The 5,214-nt window shown below is 38.7% G+C and overlaps 1 long non-coding RNA gene across 1 annotated transcript; it reads right to left on the bottom strand.

The window, feature by feature from the left end:
* Positions 1-365: 365 nt before the first annotated feature.
* LOC126390627 (uncharacterized) lies at positions 366-1,046 on the bottom strand. The gene is made up of 2 exons (XR_007569983.1): positions 666-1,046; positions 366-484 (listed from the first exon to the last, which is right to left on the bottom strand). It is a non-coding gene; the product is annotated as an uncharacterized LOC126390627 (long non-coding RNA).
* Between the last annotated feature and the right edge of the window lie 4,168 nt (positions 1,047-5,214).

Here is a 5,214-nt window from a genome sequence, read left to right as displayed (position 1 = left end):
CTGTCAAAATGATGAAACGTCATAAAAACGACCCTTCTCCCGCCACTAGATTAATCTTTGTTATTTTTTTAATTTGTTTGCTAGCATTACATTAGCATAAGAAATGGAGTGCTGTATGCATATAATTCAGAAAGATGGACCAATCACTCCTTTTACAGACACAGGATGGCAAAAATGTATTAAATCAGTGTTTGAGTGGAAAGATTTAGGTACTGAAGAGAGTCTTGTAGCTTTAGAGGCAGTGCGGAGATTTTACTTTCACAGCCAGGAACCTGCTTAATATGCTATACCAGCTAATGCTGGCTATCACAGGGACTGCTACATCCATTTTACTAATATAACAAAAATAAAACGAACCCAGAAGAGAAGAGAAAAGGAAGCTTTAATTCAAAAGGAAAATGGAACAGAAGGTTGGTATCAAACATGCAGTGTGAAACTGTAAATGTGGATCTTGAACTTCAAATCTGAATCTTGAATGCTGAATCTGTGAACAAACAAAAGAAATTAGGAGCTACAATGACATCCTCTCACACGATCAGGTTCTGACAACTCAAGTTTATTGTGTGTAATTCACTGTTCAGACATAAGCTTTGTATTTCACTCTACTCAAATGAGCAAAACCCTAGTCAAAATCTATTTGATAAATCAGATCACTGCATTCTCACCCACTTGATTCCATCACAGGAGGGAGTCATTTGCCCATCTAGCTGCAGTGAACACTGTTGAGATGAAGAAAAGTGCAACTTAAATTAAGCCCCTCACTCATTCACATTACTTCTGAAGTCCAATAAAGTGCTCAGTAACATTCACAAACTACATTAATTAAAAACAGCCAGGGAAAACACGCAGTTGTTATTTCCATTTCATCTCAGGTAAGGTGACCAGATTTCTGAAATAAAAAGCAGAGACATTTCAAGTTCAGAGTACAGAAGTCATTAAATATTATCATTATGAAATAAAAAAATGGGGGCAATTGCGGTTTCATGTATTTTGACGACTTTCAAAGAATGCAATGGACCACCGTGTCATTGTGGTCTACAGGCGTAAATGTTTTGTTTTTGTTATCTTGTCATTAAGAGATAAATCTAAACTTGCTGAAGTTGCTCATAAAGCAATTCTAGGCAACTTTAAAGGAATAGTTTAGACATTTGCTTCTTAGTCAAAAGACTAAAACCTTTTAAAATACATGTAAACATGTTAGTCCGACTATTGTCGTACTGAATCATATTTCTCAATGTCGGACTAACACACACAGATAATGTGATTGGGAGTTAAATTACTCCTGCATGGTGCCCGATAGTCCAATGAAATGGCCTTGTCGAGCTATATCCGTAGCTCGACTTAACTTTGCATGTAAACATACTGACTGGTTTTAAAAAGGGCCATTTGCATGTTGCATTGGCCATCTTAGTTAACAGCACTGCGACAATGTACTTTGAGTTTTTATAGATAAATTGACAATATTGTTACAGCATTCGAATGACAGTATAATGTAATAGCTGTGCAGTGGGGGAAAAAAATCATACAACACATAGAACATACACAGAAACCACTACAACGGACAGCTTTGTCATATGTTATTTGTTACAGTAAACAATAATCTCGCCCTTAAGGTCAAGACAAGAATAAAAATATGGATAAAAAGTGATAAGATTAAGTGGGATATTATTCAGGGATAGCTGAGAAGGTTATTTTCTCCACATAGGCAAAGAACGACCCCACATCTTTTCAAATTTCCTGGAAGAGCCTTCAATGTATCTTGGATTTTTTTAGTCTCAAGTCCTCAGTTTTGTGATTTGAGTCGAGCTCTAGTCAAGTTGTATGAGTCAAGCCCCCCACCTTTGCGATCTTTTCATCTAACTCTTGGCAAGAAAGCAAATTTCTCAAAATGTCAAACTATTCCTTAAAGGTTTTCTTGAAAGTGACAAAACTGGTCACTGAAAAGAAGCAGTTTACAGGCATAATTGTGTCTAGATAAAGGAGTAAGATTGTAATCCCTTTTTATAAAAAATTGTTGATGACTTTACCTGCCACTGAGAACAGCATTAACCTCATTTTTCCCCATGTGGCCCCTGGCATGAAAACTTTGGAGATCTGTGAACTAAAGGCTTTTAAAATACCATTTCTGTTTACTCCACTGAAACATTTATGAAGAATGAATTGCTTTTAAAAAATCAACTTTCCTTCTCTTTGTGTATGACCCTGAAAGAGATCTATGTTTCCATACCTTCATATACATTTTACTCTAAGCAACAAAAGCTTCAACAGCATGCTTTATCATGCTCCCTTTCGATTGATCCATTTTCTTTTACAGCTTACTTCGCTCAGGATCACGAGTCCCACAGCTAATCCCAGCATGCATCAGGTAAGAAGAAATAGAAAGCTACCATGGGTCACAAGGTCCATCACAAGGCCAAACCAAAGCCATACCACAAAAACAAATACATTCACAGCTACAGGCTCTTTAGATTGCCATGTGTATGGCTTTCTGACATGTACAAAGAAAGGCTCCATGGAAAAGTATCTAACACACTGTGGGCATAAATAATGTGCTTTAAAAAGTTGTGATTATATTTTAATCAAGGAATAATTATCTTTTAAAGACTGCTGGGTTGAATGGACAGGCGCATGAGATGCCTCTCACCATCAAGGCTCTGCCCAGCTTAATCAGCAGCAAGACACTTTTCATCCTTGAATTCAGACGTGAAAAGACATCAAACAGAAAAGTTAGACGTAAAGCAAGTTCATATTTTGCTGCACTTACGAGTATAACAGATATAACTTTTATAACTAGACTTAACTTGGATAGATTGGCTCAAAATTGGGGACAAGCATTCATGGTTTCCAGAGGAGGAACCTTATGAATTTGGTGATCTCCTGACTCTAGTGCCACCATGAACTTGACATTCTGTTTTTGCAGAAATGTCTATACAGCTACTGGATGGATTACCATGACATTTGGTCAATGGACATTTATGTTCACCTCAGGATGAATTTTAATAATAATAATAATCAATTAGTCCAAAACTTTGGTGACAACAAAGATAACATTCCCCTCAGCCTTCAGCTGTACTTTGTGTTTGGTGCGAAGTAGCACATGTTAGCATACTAAATTAAAACGGCGACCATGGCACAGCACCTGCTATACATCACCATAACAACACTATAACACTGTGTAACAGGGTAGACTGTATCGGCACCTAGTGGCACTTTGTGTGTGCGGTGGTGTTGTCTGTGTGTGTGGGTTGGTGGGTGAGTGGGTGGAGGGACTTCACCTCCCGTGAGCCAATGGCTGTGGGGCAGTTACTGATTGAGGACAGGTGTGATTCAGGTGCTTCACTCGCTGGGGTATTTAAGCTGCAGGCTGCAAACACTGCTCTCTCTCTCTCTCTCCTTCTCTGTGTGCTTCTAATCTGCAGGTATGTGCATGTTTAAGTGAAAGGACTTTTACCATTGTGTTACATGTGAAGTTAACTATGTGAACGCTCTCTCTCATTCTCTGTGTGCTTCTAATCTACAGGCCAAAGACTCCCTGAGATGCAGCAGCCTTAAGGCTGAGTTGCACCTCTAGAAGGGTCAAAGAGTTAAGCTGGCCTAGTGTGTGGCAGCAGTCTGAAGTCAGCCATCAAGTAACAGTTACGTGTGACACTGTAGGACAACTACAGAAGCAACCAACGTGCGGCAAAAGTGGACCTTGGTTTGCTCTTCTCCTCCCCCTCGGCGAGTAAAGAACAGACCATTCCCCCCTCCCCAGCATAATTAAGCATTAGTTGAACTCTGATTTTAAAATATGTGTAGATAATAAAATTATGTTTTAACCCTTTTTAACAGCGTGTTGTCTTTTGCCCTTACATTACTGGGTGTCAAAGCGTGAATCTGCAGACCCACTGCAAGTACTGCAGTAGGGGTGTTATAACTGTCAGTGTGAACACGATGTAATGGGGACACAGAAAATTTACTCTGAGCACTGTTGTAGATTTCAGAGCCTGCAGCCATGCTTGTTCTATTATGGTTTCAAAGAAATCTGACTGAGGGCGAACCTCTTTATTTGTGGTGATCTCTTGTAAACCCTTGTACAAAAATTCCTGGAACATTTATACATAATACATGCAGTGACATCTGTGTAGCTGCCTGCTGACATGGCCTGTGTCCACCTGAATAACAAGTTCAGTTTTCAACATGCACTTCTGTCTGTCAGATAAATGAAAACTTTGATTCTGTTAAAGGGACAGCCCGCCCCAAAATCAAAAATACATACCTGTAGTGATGTTTATAAGTATAGACTGTTTTGGTGTCAGTTGCCGAGTGTTGTAATTATCAGCTGCAGAGATTTCTGCCTTCTCTCCAGTTTAAGGAATTAGATGGCTCTCGGCTTGAGATAGATGGATAGATTCCAGTTGCTTATTACACAATGCATACAAAGACACAGGTATACATATGGATAGAGAATATAAGTGTACTGTTACTACAGTAGATATGCTTAATGATGGTAGTGCACATTTAGATGGTTGACAGTGCAGGTATTGCAATGTATGGTGATTAAAATGTAAGAGCGGTGTGGGAGTAATGAATACTTTGATTGTGGAAGGTGCTTAAAAGTAAAAACTCAAATAGGGAATGCTGGAAAATAAAAAAATATAAAATGCACAGAAGGTTATAAATGCAAACAGCGGGTAAATATCTAAATAAATACAAATAGGGTGTAAATATCTAAAGAAAATGCAAACGCAAATTGTGCAAGGTTAACATGACCAGTAACTGACTGAAAGTCCAGCAGCCTAAAGACAGGTGAGCAGGTGAGTATCAAGTCAGTCCATTCCAACCTGCCGTCACTAAGAGGAGTGGAATAGCTCATGGCCTGGGGGACAAAAGGCTTCCTTGGTCTGTCTGTTGAGCAGAACTGGGAGAGAAGTCTGCCACTGAAACTACTCATCTGCTTAGTGAGTGCACTGTGCAGAGGGTGATGGGCATTGTCTATGATGGACAGCATGTCCATTGTGGTGCCAAAAAAAAATACATTTTAAAACTCATGACCTGTACTGTATCATATAAGTGGGAGTGAATGTGGAGCATTTTAAAGCTCTAATATATATATATATATTATATATATATATATATATATATATATATATATATATATAAAAATGGTAAATGGACCTGCATTTGTATAGCGCCTTTCTAGTCATCTAGTGACCACTCAAAGCGCTTTTTACA

The sequence above is a fragment of the Epinephelus moara genome, chromosome 5, assembly GCF_006386435.1.
Source record: "Epinephelus moara isolate mb chromosome 5, YSFRI_EMoa_1.0, whole genome shotgun sequence".
Classification (NCBI taxonomy): domain Eukaryota; kingdom Metazoa; phylum Chordata; class Actinopteri; order Perciformes; family Serranidae; genus Epinephelus; species Epinephelus moara.
This window is presented reverse-complemented; position numbering and strand designations above follow the sequence as displayed.